At 46.2% G+C, this 17147-nt stretch overlaps 1 protein-coding gene across 6 annotated transcripts in view; it reads left to right on the plus strand.

Annotated features, from left to right (window-relative positions):
* The window catches only part of mical2 (microtubule associated monooxygenase, calponin and LIM domain containing 2), a 111010-nt gene that overhangs the window by 9077 nt on the left and 84786 nt on the right, over positions 1-17147 (plus strand). The gene's annotated exons all lie outside the window — the stretch shown is intronic.

Below are 17147 nucleotides of genomic sequence, written 5' to 3' on the forward strand. Positions count from 1 at the left end.
AAGGCAGTGTGTATAGTAAGGCACTACAATAGTAGGGCAGTGTGTATAGTAAGGCACTACAATAGTAAGGCATTAGAATAATAATGTACTACAATAGTAAGTGATAAAAACATCATCCATAAAGCGCCCGGCAACATGTCCCGCCCACGTGTATACAATTAACTAAGGTGTAATCGCTCTAAGTGGTTTCATCAGCTACGCCCTGCACCCAGCGGGCACTCCCATTCTATCTGCCAGCACCCATACCCCCACCCCCGGCTGAGTTGGGAGGGGCCTAGCTGGATTCATCATTAGGGCCTAATTATTAGCGCTGTACAGGGAGCGGGGCCAAAGTCGCCCTGACATACCCCCGACTTGTGCTGTGCGTCACTATAGATTTCCCCATTGATTATGGCAGGGTCTCTGTTGTACTGCTGTGACCCTAGGGGGGACTATGGGGATAATCGGGGAGCGGAGAGATGTACGTGACTCCATATGAGCAACCGGCGCGTAATCTGAGATCGGCCAGTTCTGCATCATTGAGCAAATACTCATGTAAAATTAATCCATTCCCTGGCTCATCTGCCCAGGGTACTGGCCCTTTGTTCTACTTACAGTAGTCAGTACAGTATGGGGGTACAGCTTATTGTGTGCCCAGAACATTCCTTCTCTGTATATTTGTATTTATACATATGGGTAGGGGGTGCCATAGTGTTTCCCTTAGACAGTACAGTATGGGGGTACAGCTTATTGTGTGCCCAGAACATTCCTTCTCTGTATATTTGTATTTATACATATGGGTAGGAGGTGCCATAGTGTTTCCCTTAGACAGTACAGTATGGGGGTACAGCTTATTGTGTGCCCAGAACATTCCTTCTCTGTATATTTGTATTTATACATATGGGTAGGAGGTGCCATAGTGTTTCCCTTAGACAGTACAGTATGGGGGTACAGCTTATTGTGTGCCCAGAACATTCCTTCTCTGTATATTTGTATTTATACATATGGGTAGGAGGTGCCATAGTGTTTCCCTTAGACAGTACAGTATGGGGGTACAGCTTATTGTGTGCCCAGAACATTCCTTCTCTGTATATTTGTATTTATACATATGGGTAGGGGGTGCCATAGTGTTTCCCTTAGACAGTACAGTATGGGGGTACAGCTTATTGTGTGCCCAGAACATTCCTTCTCTGTATATTTGTATTTATACATATGGGTAGGAGGTGCCATAGTGTTTCCCTTAGACAGTACAGTATGGGGGTACAGCTTATTGTGTGCCCAGAACATTCCTTCTCTGTATATTTGTATTTATACATATGGGTAGGGGGTGCCATAGTGTTTCCCTTAGACAGTACAGTATGGGGTACAGCTTATTGTGTGCCCAGAACATTCCTTCTCTGTATATTTGTATTTATACATAAGGGTAGGGGGTGCCATAGTGTTTCCCTTAGACAGTACAGTATGGGGGTACAGCTTATTGTGTGCCCAGAACATTCCTTCTCTGTATATTTGTATTTATACATATGGGTAGGAGGTGCCATAGTGTTTCCCTTAGACAGTACAGTATGGGGGTACAGCTTATTGTGTGCCCAGAACATTCCTTCTCTGTATATTTGTATTTATACATAAGGGTAGGGGGTGCCATAGTGTTTCCCTTAGACAGTACAGTATGGGGGTACAGCTAATTGTGTGCCCAGAACATTCCTTCTCTGTATATTTGTATTTATACATATGGGTAGGGGGTGCCATAGTGTTTCCCTTAGACAATACAGTATGGGGGTACAGCTTATTGTGTGCCCAGAACATTCCTTCTCTGTATATTTGTATTTATACATATGGGTAGGAGGTGCCATATTGCAAACAGAACATCCCTTCTTGTCTAAAATTCTCTTTATGAGAAGAGTGAGATTCATGGAACGACGCTGGAAACCAAAAATCTGGAACTTTTTAGCACTTCAAACACTAAAATCGAGAAACATTGTCACCGAGGGAGTCGGCAACCAAAACGGTTCCAAAAGACAAGGGTGGGGCGAGCGCTGACAGAGTTGCCCCGGATAGGCTCTCCCACGTGTTTTGAGTTTCTGAATATAAAATTTTATAGACTGTATCAAATAAGCTCTGTGGTGGGAATAATGTGCAGTGCGGTGTGTGTGCCACCCAGCTGGGGAAGAGAATTAAAGGGGAACTTAGCCCAAACAGCTTTTGCCTTTGATAGAAAATATAACTTGTTCTGTGGTTTCATCGTTCATAGTAAATGTAATTGCTATTGAAAGTAGTGTCTGCCTGCTGGTTCTGAGTCCAGAGAGATTCCAGCTGGTTAATAGACCTGGAGAAAATAAAAGGCTTTTGCTACATTGATTCATGAGTCGGAACCAGAGCACAGAAAGGGCTCCCAATGACTTTTCCTACATTTATGTTTCCTTTGAGATTTGGAAATCTCCGTTGTGCCGAGCCGTACGGAGCGTATTCCGGGGGGGGGGCGGCAAATCTGCGGCGCTAATGCTGCCGGGAACCCGGGAACAAACAATGGAGCCTTTCTCAATAAATGAATGTTATGGATTCCTTGGAGAGAGATAAAGTCCTTACCCCGAGAGATTATTGCCTTCTTAGCGTGTCTGGGCCTTAATCTAACACAATACACAGGGTCTCATCCTGTTTATACAATCGCATTATTTCAGCATTGGACCCTGAATTTATTTTATTTACCCCCCCCCCCCCCAAGCCTGATCCCCAACATCACTGCCCAACCTCACTAATGCCCTTGTGGCTGAATGGGAGCAACTCCCAGCAACACTGTCCCAACATCTAGTGGGAACCTTCCCAGAAGGGTAGGGGCAGTTATAGCAGCAAGGGGAGGGGCAACCCAACTGACCCCCTGTGGGATGGAACCCCGACTGTGAGCCTGATCCCCAACATCACTGCCCAACCTCACTAATGCCCTTGTGGCTGAATGGGAGCAACTCCCAGCAACACTGTCCCAACATCTAGTGGGAACCTTCCCAGAAGGGTAGGGGCAGTTATAGCAGGTAGGGTTGGGCAACCCAACTGAACCCCTGTGGGATGGAACCCCGACTGTGAGCCTGATCCCCAACATCACTGCCCAACCTCACTAATGCCCTTGTGGCTGAATGGGAGCAACTCCCAGCAACACTGTCCCAACATCTAGTGGGAACCTTCCCAGAAGGGTAGGGGCAGTTATAGCAGGTAGGGTTGGGCAACCCAACTGACCCCCTGTGGGATGGAACCCCGACTGTGAGCCTGATCCCCAACATCACTGCCCAACCTCACTAATGCCCTTGTGGCTGAATGGGAGCAACTCCCAGCAACACTGTCCCAACATCTAGTGGGAACCTTCCCAGAAGGGTAGGGGCAGTTATAGCAGCAATGGGAGGGGCAACGTCATATTTACCCCCTTGGTGTGGGAATGAGATATTGGGGAGGAGGAGTCACCATGATTTTGACCGCCCTAAAAGGTTTTGGGGATGGGTTTGGCAGCCTTGGGCCCCAATAGAAGCAGTTGGACTGGGAGTTCCAGGTCTCAGTGTCTCTTTATCTCTCTTATTCATCTTTAAAGTTTCTGTAAATGTTCTGATCCGAATCCAGACTGTTAACCCCCCCCTCCAGCATACAGTGCAATCGGCCGGCCAATTTGTTCAAAAATCTATACCGCAGAGCAGCGCAGAAAGGAGGTCACGGCGCCTTGTGGGAATGCGGATTTTATTCTTAGGAAGTTTCTATATTCGGGTTTTACAAGAAAGATTAAAAATGGAAAAAAGTGACGTCTTCTCTGGCCGACTTGGGCACAGTAACAATGCCCCTGATTGGTCGAAGTGAAAGGCTTGCTGTTAGTGGTTTTTAATAGGACGGATTCACAAGGAGACCCACTTGGTGATTTGGGTCGGGCAGACTTGGCATGTTGGCTGCTTAAATCCAAGTCTGATTGGCCGAAAGCGTTGCTATTGGCAACCAAGGGTTATTGCATATTTTAGGGTTATGACACACCGTGGGTCACCGTGGCAACCCAAAAGGCAGTTTTCTAGAGGGAAAACACCCTTTGCAGACAGTCCCAGCATGCACTGCTGTGAGTTATAGTAATAATTATACGGTATATTCTGAGGCTGGAGACCTGCCAGCTTTGGGTTAATTAAGTCTTGTACCTAAATGGGCGGGACCTGTGGAAATTAACTGTTAGCGGGATGTGGTCAATAATGATTTATTTTTCTTTTGATCTCTCTACTCTCTAAGGTGACATTTAGTCCCTTGTTGCCCCCTGGGGTCAGCGACTCTTTACTAGTCATGTTCCAACTACTGCTGGGTTGCTAGGGCAAGACCCTAGCAACCACGTCGGAAAGCCACAGAACAGGGTGGTTCACCTTTAGGTTCATTTTTAGTAGTTTTAGTAGTTATAGAATGGCAACTTTTCAACTAGTCTTTCTTTAAGTTATAGCTTTTTCATTATTTGCCTTTCTCTTTCCAGTTTTTAAATGGGGGTCACTGACCCCGGCAGTAAAAAAAAAAACTGCTCTCTGAGGCTAAAATGTTATTGTTATTGTTACTTTTTACTACTTATCTTTCTATGTAGGCCATCTATTCATATTCTTTTCTTTCACAGAAACGGCTACCTGGTTGCTAGGTAAAAGTAGACCCTAGCAACCAGATACGGAACAAAAATCTAAATAATGCAAAAGTAATAGAAAATTAAATCCAATTGCAAGTTATCTCAGAATAGCTCTACATCATAAAAGTTAATTTAAAGGTGAACTACCCCTTTAATCCAGAAACAATAAAGAGGTTAAATTTAAAAATAAAAGGGTGGGGGGAGTCTTGACCCTCACAACCCCCTAAATTCCCCATCCCCCTGCCTCTCCAAAACTCCCAGCAGCCCTAATTACTCTATTGGGATTTTATATAACACAAATACCTACATCAGCTTGGCCTTTATACTGCCTTTCTTGGCATCGCAAATAAATTAGCTCCAAACACAACAATGGCGTTTGCGAGACTAATCACATGACCCCACCCTCATCCTGGGAGCAGCTTAGTTGGCTTATAGAGAGATAATAGGATAGTGAATCCCACCCTGTCCCTTTGCTGCCAGTTTCTCTAGGACAAGATCATTATACAAGGGGATTTACCTGGGAAGGACAATCTGGTTAAACACCTTCTCCTCCCACAGTTGGTGGGATCAAGTGGATTTGCCCTCAGGTTGATCCTTCTGCCCCTAGGCTGCCCCACTCAGTGCTGTACAGTTGTGCATTTCAGTTGTTTGGCAGTGAGGATCCTGGGAATTGTAGTTCAGTCCTGGAGACGGCATCTCTGCTCTTTAACATGGCCGTGAGATTATACAGTGTGAGAATATTTTGCTCAATTTAATAGTTTGGACACATTGTAAAGGGAACGTTATTGCCAAAATAAATCTCGTCTGTGTGAATATTCTCAGGATTCCCAAGGACAGTGTCCAGAGCCTGAATCCAGCAACAAATCCCTCCCTATATGTACTGCACTAGTGTAACTGAGATGGGCTGGCACAGTGGCACAGATCCTATCTGATCCCCCCATTGTAAGCAGCAGTCCTGCCCTGCTTTATGGCTGAGATTCTAGCTATCTGTATAACAGAGCATTCTGTCACAGTGGCACAGATCCTATATGATCCCCCATTGTAAGCAGCAGTCCTGCCCTGCTTTATGGCTGAGATTCTAGCTATCTGTATAACAGAGCATTCTGTCACAGTGGCACAGATCCTATCTGATCCCCCCATTGTAAGCAGCAGTCCTGCCCTGCTTTATGGCTGAGATTCTAGCTATCTGTATAACAGAGCATTCTGTCACAGTGGTACAGATCCTATCTGATCCCCCCATTGTAAGCAGCAGTCCTGCCCTGCTTTATGGCTGAGATTCTAGCTATCTGTATAACAGAGCATTCTGTCACAGTGGCACAGATCCTATCTGATCCCCCCATTGTAAGCAGCAGTCCTGCCCTGCTTTATGGCTGAGATTCTAGCTATCTGTATAACAGAGCATTCTGTCACAGGGGCACAGATCCTATCTGATCCCCCCCATTGTAAGCAGCAGTCCTGCCCTGCTTTATGGCTGAGATTCTAGCTATCTGTATAACAGAGCATTCTGTCACAGTGGCACAGATCCTATCTGATCCCCCCCATTGTAAGCAGCAGTCCTGCCCTGCTTTATGGCTGAGATTCTAGCTATCTGTATAACAGAGCATTCTGTCACAGTGGCACAGATCCTATCTGATCCCCCCATTGTAAGCAGCAGTCCTGCCCTGCTTTATGGCTGAGATTCTAGCTATCTGTATAACAGAGCATTCTGTCACAGTGGCACAGATCCTATCTGATCCCCCCATTGTAAGCAGCAGTCCTGCCCTGCTTTATGGCTGAGATTCTAGCTATCTGTATAACAGAGCATTCTGTCACAGTGGCACAGATCCTATCTGATCCCCCCATTGTAAGCAGCAGTCCTGCCCTGCTTTATGGCTGAGATTCTAGCTAGCTGTATAACAGAGCATTCTGTCACAGTGGCACAGATCCTATCTGATCCCCCCATTGTAAGCAGCAGTCCTGCCCTGCTTTATGGCTGAGATTCTAGCTATCTGTATAACAGAGCATTCTGTCACAGTGGCACAGATCCTATCTGATCCCCCCATTGTAAGCAGCAGTCCTGCCCTGCTTTATGGCTGAGATTCTAGCTATCTGTATAACAGAGCATTCTGTCACAGTGACACAGATCCTATCTGATCCCCCCATTGTAAGCAGCAGTCCTGCCCTGCTTTATGGCTGAGATTCTAGCTATCTGTATAACAGAGCATTCTGTCACAGTGGCACAGATCCTATCTGATCCCCCCATTGTAAGCAGCAGTCCTGCCCTGCTTTATGGCTGAGATTCTAGCTATCTGTATAACAGAGCATTCTGTCACAGTGGCACAGATCCTATCTGATCCCCCCATTGTAAGCAGCAGTCCTGCCCTGCTTTATGGCTGAGATTCTAGCTATCTGTATAACAGAGCATTCTGTCACAGTGGCACAGATCCTATCTGATCCCCCCATTGTAAGCAGCAGTCCTGCCCTGCTTTATGGCTGAGATTCTAGCTATCATAATGCAGGGAACATGCATCTCTATTAAGTAGCAGTAAATTCTTGGAGCCCCTGACCAGTTCACCTTTTGTTCTCATTATGGGTCTCACCTTGGCCAGAGATTATCCCCAGGGGCCCTCGTGGTTCCTTTGGATTCTTGTGCTGAGAGACAGTCTGTGGGAGACTAATGAGGATGAATGGCAGCCTTGGGAGACTCAGAGCGATGTGCTCCAATATAAAATGATACGGCTGCTGCTTCCTCTCATGGAATAAGAGCGAGTCCTGTGCGCTCCCTGAAACTACTGAATTGATGGTACAGGTATAGGACCCGTTATCCAGAATGCTCGGGACCAAGGGTATTCCGGATAAGGGGTTTTTCCGTAATTTAGATCTCCATACCTTAAGTCTACTAAAAAATACATAAAACATTAATTTAACCCAATAGGATTGTTCTGCCCCCAATAAGGGGTAATTATATCTTAGTTGGGATCAAGTACAGGTACTGTTTTATTATTACAGAGAAAAGGGAATCATTTAACCATTAAATAAACCCAATAGGGCTGTTCTGCCCCCAATAAGGGGTAATTATATCTTAGTTGGGATCAAGTACAGGTACTGTTTTATTATTACAGAGAAAAGGGAATCATTTAACCATTAAATAAACCCAATAGGGCTGTTCTGCCCCAATAAGGGGTAATTATATCTTAGTTGGGATCAAGTACAGGTACTGTTTTATTATTACAGAGAAAAGGGAATCATTTAACCATTAAATAAACCCAATAGGGCTGTTCTGCCCCAATAAGGGGTAATTATATCTTAGTTGGGATCAAGTACAGGTACTGTTTTATTATTACAGAGAAAAGGGAATCATTTAACCATTAAATAAACCCAATAGGGCTGTTCTGCCCCAATAAGGGGTAATTATATCTTAGTTGGGATCAAGTACAGGTACTGTTTTATTATTACAGAGAAAAGGGAATCATTTAACCATGAAATAAACCCAATAGGGCTGTTCTGCCCCAATAAGGGGTAATTATATCTTAGTTGGGATCAAGTACAGGTACTGTTTTATTATTACAGAGAAAAGGGAATCATTTAACCATGAAATAAACCCAATAGGGCTGTTCTGCCCCAATAAGGGGTAATTATATCTTAGTTGGGATCAAGTACAGGCACTGTTTTATTATTACAGAGAAAAGGGAAATCAGTTTTAAAATTCTGAATTGATTAAAATAGAGTCTATGGGAGACAGGCTTTCCATAATTCGGAGCTTTCTGGATAACGGGTTTCCGGATAAGGGATCCCATACCTGTATATCAGGGTCGGACCGGGCTGACAGGGCACGGGGAAACAACCTGGTTGGGACCCGACCCTGGAACTCCCAATGGCTGCTGTTTCTTTCCCCTGGCGTACCCAAAAGTAACTATATTATACAAGCTCTTGGGGGAGAGGGTTGGGTTGGTAGGTGGGGGTCCCTTGGGAGATGTGGGGGCCATGACGGGGGCCTCTTTGTGGGGTGTGGGGGCACCTGGGTCCGACCCCCCAGTCCGACCCTGCGGTATATATTGTGAGATTAGCCTATGCTATTGTATCATCCATTGTTTGGTACATTTACCCTTTAATTAACATCCAATTACAGTTTATGTATTGCGCTCCTCCAGTCATTAACCCAAAAGGCAGAATTGTGCAATGTGCTGATTGTGCAATGATACATTAAGAGGGCAAAGCACTCAGCCTGCCCCCCCCCCCACTTACTATGTTTAGGAGCTTTAATGACTGTGTTGGGGGGGGGGGGGCAGAGTTGCACTTGTCCAAAAAAAGTTTCAGATGCTTCAGATGTCTGGCATTCCAACAGTCTGATAGCTGCAACCGCCTAGGTGCCCGATGGGCCGCGCCTGCTTGGGAGACCCATACATGGCCAAATTCGATCAGTCTGGGCAGTTTCCTGGAAAAGTACAATTTTCTGAGGCAGAGACAGAAAAATAGTCTGTTTTTAATAAGGTGCAGTGCCAAATACTTGCCTGATGATAAATTATTGTATAAAGAAAGAAAAAGAGGCTTGTAGTTTGGAGCCCGCCGGTTGGTACCAAAATGGAGGATTCCGGGGGGGGGGGGGGGGGCGCGAGGTGATCATGGAACCTTTGTGTTTAGATGTGTGATACATTGTATCGAGAAACCAGGAAACAATTGATTGACACTGGGGGTGAATCAGATATATGGTGAATAAAGTACCCCCCATTGTAGAATATAAGGATATTATAGAGGTCATGGAACTCCGAGTCATGTGACAGAAATGACATCACTAAGCTCCAGTTATATAAATGACATCAAAAAGCGCCTAAGGATATAATTTATAGTTTGGTCCCATAGGGAAATTATTATTATTACCATTTATTTATAAAGCGCCAACATATCCCGCAGCGCTGTACAATAAGTGGGTTACATACATTGGGCATACAGAGTAACATATAAAGCACTCAATAGGGAAATGACCCAACTGTATATTATAAGGGTATAAGGCACATTCCTACTCTGTATGTGTGTATTTATATATAGGGGGAGGAGCTACCATATTGCTAAAGGGGTTGGTCACCTTTGGGTTAAGTTTTAGTGTAATGTAGAGAATAATATTCTGAGACAATTTCCAATTTGTCGTCATTTTTTATTATTTGTAGTTTTTTTGAATTACATTTTTGTTCAGCAGGGTTGTGGGGGTATCAGGTTACTAGGGTTCAAATTACCTTAGCAACCAGGGAGTAGTTTGAATGAGAGGCTGGTATATTTATAGGAGAGGGGCCTGAATAGAAAAGAAGTTATAAAAAGTAACAATAATAAAAAACTGGAGCCTCACAGAGCAATAGGGTTTGGCTGCCGGGGTCAGTGACCCCCATTTGAAAGCTGCAAAGAGTTGGAAGAAGAAGGTAAATTATTCAAAAACTATAAAATATAAATAATGAAGACCAATTTAAAAGTTGCTTAGAACTGGCCATTCTAGAACATACTAAAGGTTAACCCACCCCTTTAATGCACAGAAACCTGTTATCATGGAAATAATTATAATTTTCCTTACTGTGTGTTGATGTATAGTCTGTGCCACCACCCATAGATTCATTCTCTGCCCTGCTATGTTCCTGCCATCACCCCTCCCTATACTATATAATGGTACGGCCCCTGCATTAGAGAGTATGGCCCCTCCCTATACTATATAATGATACGGCCCCTGCATTAGAGAGTTTGGCCCCTCCCTATACTATATAATGGTACGGCCCCTGCATTAGAGAGTATGGCCCCTCCCTATACTATATAATGGTACGGCCTCTGCATTAGAGAGTATGGCCCCTCCCTATACTATGTAATGGTACGGCCCCTGCATTAGAGAGTATGGCCCCTCCCTATTGGTACGGCCCCTGCATTAGAGAGTATGGCCCCTCCCTATAGTATATAATGGTACAGCCCCTGCATTAGAGAGTATGGCCCCTCCCTATACTATATAATGGTACGGCCCCTGCATTAGAGAGTATGGCCCCTCCCTATAGTATATAATGGTACGGCCCCTGCATTAGAGAGTATGGCCCCTCCCTATACTATATAATGGTACGGCCCCTGCATTAGAGAGTATGGCCCCTCCCTATACTATATAATGGTACGGCCCCTGCATTAGAGAGTATGGCCCCTCCCTATACTATATAATGGTACGGCCCCTGCATTAGAGAGTATGGCAGCTAGTGTAGGGCCATAAAGCAGAGGAGTCAGAGTTAAAGGGCAAGTGAGAATCCAACTAATGATTTGCTTTTTTGTTGTGGTATGGCAGGGGCTGCTGTATTACTTGCAACAGCCAGCAGCCTAATTTACAGCCCCCCCCCCCCCCCCCCCCAGTTGGATTGCTCTGGGTGCTTGTGGGACTTTTATCAACCTCACTGGGGTCCATTGGGGGATACATGTTCACTTTCAGTTTGAAATAGTGTCATTACTGAGAATAATACTGAGAATAATACTGAGAATAATACTGAGAATAATACTGAGAAATAATACTGAGAATAATACTGAGAAATAATACTGAGAAATAATACTGAGAAAGAGGGAGTGGTAGGTCCAAGTCCACCAGGTAACCATCCCATAGCTTTGCCTTTAATCTCACTCAGCAGTCACAGAGGCAGTGTTACACGTCAGGGTGGAGACACCCAGTTCACCCTTCAGTAATGGGAAGGGTTAATAAGCTGATAACCACCCAAGGCTTGGCCTGCAAAGGGCTATTGTTAGTTTTAAAGTATAAGTATTCCCCTGTACTAAGCACAATTCAGCAGGAACAGCCCCCTAAGTTTGCTCATAGCCTGTACAGAGAGATACCATAAAACTATGGCACATAGGGATTCCCCTGTACTAAGCACAATTCAGCAGGAACAGCCCCCTAAGTTTGCTCATAGCCTGTACAGAGAGATACCATAAAACTATGGCACATTACATTACATTAACATTTATTTATAAAGCGCCAACATATTCCGCAGCGCTGTACAATAAGTGGGTTACATACATTGGACATACAGAGTAACATATAAAGCAATCAGTAACCGATACAAGAGGTGAAGAGGGCCCTGCCCAAAAGAGCTTACAATCTACAAGGGATTCCCCTGTACTAAGCACAATTCAGCAGGAACAGCCCCCTAAGTTTGCCCATAGCCTGTACAGAGAGATACCATAAAACTATGGCACATAGGGATTCCCCTGTACTAAGCACAATTCAGCAGGAACAGCCCCCTAAGTTTGCTCATAGCCTGTACAGAGAGATACCATAAAACTATGGCACATAGGGATTCCCCTGTATTAAGCACAATTCAGCAGGAACAGCCCCCTAAGTTTGCCCATAGCCTGTACAGAGAGATACCATAAAACTATGGCACATAGGGATTCCCCTGTACTAAGCACAATTCAGCAGGAACAGCCCCCTAAGTTTGCCCATAGCCTGTACAGAGAGATACCATAAAACTATGGCACATAGGGATTCCCCTGTACTAAGCACAATTCAGCAGGAACAGCCCCCTTTTCTGCCGTAACTGTTTCCTTTTGCGATTTTATCTCTGATGATAAACTAATGTTGTTTGGCTCAGAGCAGATATACTAAGGGGATGTAGATACGGAGCCCTGCATAGGGGTAACTGCGGGGGAACGGCTCGGCCGTGCTGATTGGCTCAGGGCATGATAATAAAGATAAGGGGAGCACAGTGAGGACGTGACCTCGGCGCAGAGCAATATTATGAGAAACTGTATCTGACTCAACAAGAAATAAAAGCAGCGGTTCCGGCCGGGCAGAATGAGTGGAATTAGGAGGAGGCTGGAGGGTTCCTATAAGGGGGGCCCTTACCTTGAGCACAGAATGTTCCCTGCAGGTTGTGGGATTATTCCTACGGAACGAGAGCAGCGCGGGGAACACTCTGACACCCCAGGGCCGGGAGATTCATTGGCACCGATTAACCGTATCTACTGGGATTGTGCCAGGGAATTGTGCCAGGCCCTTGCCTTGGCAATGCCAGGGGAACCCACACCCTGGGCAAAATTCTCATTCTTTGTTGGGTTCACCTACATTAACTGTTAGTATGTTATAGAATGGCCAATTCTAAGCAGTTTTTCAATTGGTCTTCATTATTTATTTCTTATAGTTTTTTAATTCTTCCAACTCTTTGCAGCTTTCAAATGGGGGTCACTGACCCCGGCAGCCAAACCCTATTGCTCTGTGAGGCTCCAGTTTTATTGTTATTGTTACTTTTTGTAACTTTCTTTACTATTTAACCCCCACTCCTATTCATATTCCAGTCTCTCATCTAAACCTCACCCTGGTTGCTAAGGTAACTTGGACCCTAGCAACCAGATAGCTGCTGAAACTCCAAACTGCAGAGCTTCTGAACTGAAAATGAAATAACTTAAAAAACTACAAATAATAAAAAATGAAGACCAATCGCAAATTGGGCGTCCTTAGTCCTTAGTGGCGGTGTGACTACAATTCCCAGCATTCTCAGCTGTAGTTAGTGAGTAAGGGAATGTCTCGTTGCAACCCCCCAGCTGCCCCAAGTATTAAAACCACAAACTGGGGTATAATACCATATCTCTCCCTGCCAAAGGTGGGCCGCAGGCTGCACCGGAGTCACCCAGTGTATAGAGCTGCTTTCTGTCACAAGCTTTACAGCAGCCCTGTGTTTTGAGACAATTATTACTGTGCCAGGGAATTCAGTTGCGCTTAATTAGCGACTCATTTACGCCCTGTGGGTCCATTCATGCGCCTACTGTATACACATCAATTCATGCATGTACTGAGGCTTACACTCAGCTGCCTCTGCATTTACTCACTCACTGTATTGTGACTTTCACTTCAACTTAGGCAGGGCTTTGTTTGTCTGTTACACACACGTCACCGACTGTAAATATATGTGATAGATCTGCACTCAGCCCAGTGTTGGAAGGGTTACTGCCTGCCTTGCTCTCATTTCCCTACAGAAATAGGGGTTGGTAGCACTAGGTAGGTACCTAATATATAGGGGCAGAGACAGGGGAAAGTGTTGGAAGGGTTACTGCCTGCCCTGCTCTCATTTCCCTACAGAAATAGGGGTTGGTAGCACTAGGTAGGTACCTAATATATAGGGGCAGAGACAGGGGAAAGTGTTGGAAGGGTTACTGCCTGCCCTGCTCTCATTTCCCTACAGAAATAGGGGTTGGTAGCACTAGGTAGGTACCTAATATATAGGGGCAGAGACAGGGGAAAGTGTTGGAAGGGTTACTGCCTGCTCTACTCTCATTTCCCTACAGAAATAGGGGTTGGTAGCACTAGGTAGGTACCTAATATATAGGGGCAGAGACAGGGGAAAGTGTTGGAAGGGTTACTGCCTGCTCTACTCTCATTTCCCTACAGAAATAGGGGTTGGTAGCACTAGGTAGGTACCTAATGCTGCCTGTATAATGCCTGTCTGTGCCGGCGCTTGGGTGCTGGGTGGGGGCCCCGTGCTTGTGAGGGTTCAGCTCGGAGTTGAATTCCTTTAATAAGAGCTTTTGCACTAATCCTGAATGTGTTTGTTTTATTTAATTGCCTTTAATGGTCGGATTCACTCGTGTTATTCAGTCCATTTAATGGAAAAAACTTGGTTCTGTTTGACACATGGGAAGGAAAGGGGGAGCCAGAAGCAGTTTTTTCCTAATGTGGGTAGGTGAAGGCTTTTAAACAGGTGACCAGTAAATGCTGCCTGCTGATTGGTTGCTATGGGTTACTGCACCTGGGCAAACTTATTACATCACCCCCATATGGACGTTTTTTGCCGCAACTTTTTTTGTCCATTGTGACCCCCCCCATCCACACCATTTACTGTGGACTGTCCCGCACCAAAAATGATGATGATTAGATCAGTAGGAGGGTACAGGGGGTACTGAAGTCAGGGTCTCTGTGGGCCAAGGTCGAAAGGAGTGATTATGGGTCACAGAAGTGGGGGGGCTGAGGGCCGGGTCAGACTGGGCCCTGGCGGATGGAAAAATCCCAGACCCGACCCTTGCCGGCCCTCCCTCTGCCTGACCATTCTTCCCCATACGCATTAAATTTACGCACGCTTAGGGGAGAAAAGTAGGGTGGGGGACCCTGCGGGGGGGGGGGACGCAGCCGGCAGGAGCCCCGGTGGGCCCTGCACCCCCCAGTCCGACTCTGGCTGACGGGTTAGTTGGCAAGGGTTGTTGGGTCATGGGTGGTGTTTGGGCATAATTGGGGCCTAGGTGGGTTAGGGTGGCTTTTTTTTAATGGTGGCCACCACCCAGGGGCCCCAGTGTGATGGGTGGGCCAATAATCTGCTCACTTAGTATAGGGCCCCATGTTTAATAATGTTGGGCCTGGATCCAACAACATGGGTGCAGGCAGGAGAGGGTACTAGTGGGCCCTATTTGGGGCCAGGGTCGGACTGGGTCGCCGGGAAAAATCCTGGTGGGCTCCGGCTCTAGTGGGCCCCGGCGGCCCAGACCCGACCCTTGCCGTTAAACGTACGTGCTCAGGTGAGGACATTGGGTGGGGGGCCCTGCGAGGGCGGTTAGGGGGGCCCCTGTGGGGGGTGCGGGGTTAGGGGACGTGGCCGGCGGGGGTACCTGCAGGGTCCCAGTGGGCCCTTTACCCCCCACTCCGACCCTGTTTGGGGCCCCCCTCCAGTTGCAGAGTCTGCTGATTGTGACAGAGTTGCCCAACACTAGTCTGACACCTCTCACAACTCTGCTCATGCCCATTCCCACACCTTGTGTCTCAACCCTTTCTCCTTGTAGAGTGTAAGCTCTTTTGGGCAGGGCTCTCTTCACCTCTTGTATCGGTTACTGATTGCTTTATATGTTACTCCTTGTAGAGTGTAAGCTCTTTTGGGCAGGGCTCTCTTCCCCTCTTGTATCGGTTACTGATTGCTTTATATGTTACTCCTTGTAGAGTGTAAGCTCTTTTGGGCAGGGCTCTCTTCCCCTCTTGTATCGGTTATTGATTGCTTTATATGCTACTCCTTGTAGAGTGTAAGCTCTTTTGGGCAGGGCTCCCTTCCCCTCCTGTATCGGTTACTGATTGCTTTATATGTTACTCCTTGTAGAGTGTAAGCTCTTTTGGGCAGGGCTCCCTTCCCCTCCTGTATCGGTTACTGATTGCTGTATATGTTACTCTGTATGCCCAATGTATGAAACCCACTTATTGTACAGCGCTGCGGGATATGTTGGCGCTTTATAAATAAATGTTAATAATAATAACTAGTCAGAAATATCAATTAAAAGAAGTTTTGGGATAAAAGAATCTTTCTGGATATTTCTACATGGGAAGTGTTTGCTACAATGTATCCCAGTGATTATAGGAGAGAGAAACTCCCAGTTCTGTTCCGAGAGGGAAAGTGTTTCCATGGGACGGAAAGCCGCAGATTGCGGGGTCCCCCTGAGGACGGCTGCGACTGTAATCACCCAAAAATGCCGGTCCCAGGCAAATAACAGGGCAGGGAAAGCGAGCAGGGTGGGAGTCGCTAGGAGGGTCCGACTGTGGTTTGGAGCAGGAGCGCCGGGAGGAAGCAAAATGTGTTATTTTTGTTCCTTTTTGGATGAACACGAAGTTACCGGGAACAGCTCTAATAACAGAGCGACTGCCCCACATCCCTCGGGGTCGGACAGGTGCGGAGCAGCTTCTCTTTCCCACAGTCCAGTGCAACTTCCAGTTTAAAGGGGAACTTCACCCCCAAAACTGCTGTTTGCACAGTGAAAGAAAATACAGATTTCAGTGTAACCCCCATCTTGGCTAGTAAAGACCTGTCCAGCTAGGTTGAAATAGACCGTTGGTCACCCAAGGATGGGCCTTCACTATGTGGAAGGATTGAAGGGGAGGTGTAGTGCAACTACAACTTACTCATGCTGTGTGCAACTCAAACAGAACTGGTTTATTGTCCAAGACAACAGGTATAGCAGATACTCTTAGAGCCACAGAGGCAATATATAATATAATAACAGACATAGATCAAGGAGAAGACTAAGCCTGAATCCCTTGTCAGTACTGCGGCCCCCTCACTTAGCCACAGGGTGGAAGCCCCGGTGGGCCCTGCACCCCCCAGTCCGACCCTGCTTAGCCAAGCAGAGCCTAAGGGAGAGATACTCCCTGCTATCAATCCTGGTTGGAGCTCAGGCTGCTCTTATTAACTAGAACTATTAATCTCACTTTCCTAGAAACTGCTATAGCAAATAATAACCTCTCTCTGATTATGGGCAAAGACAGACAAGGCAATTAGTCGTGGCGACCAATCGCCTAACAAATAATCCTCCATTTTACATGGAGGCTAGCTGGCACGATAGGCATTGTGACTGATTGGAAGTTTCTTAAAAGTCACAGCGACTAATCGCCCCACCTGTCTTTGCCCTAAAGCCTTATTCTCAGGGTCCCTGCTCCCCAACTTCACTGGGGTGCTGTCCCTCTAGGGCAGAACACATACTGGGCCTTTTGACCCCAGGCTCCCTGGAGCACATCGGGCTGGGTCAGCAACTGGCCAAATTGGAAAATCTGCCCCTAACTAAACACTATATTAAAGTGTGGCAGGAAGTGGTCATAAGCCTATGG

This window comes from Xenopus tropicalis, chromosome 4, assembly GCF_000004195.4.
Source record: "Xenopus tropicalis strain Nigerian chromosome 4, UCB_Xtro_10.0, whole genome shotgun sequence".
NCBI lineage: Eukaryota > Metazoa > Chordata > Amphibia > Anura > Pipidae > Xenopus > Xenopus tropicalis.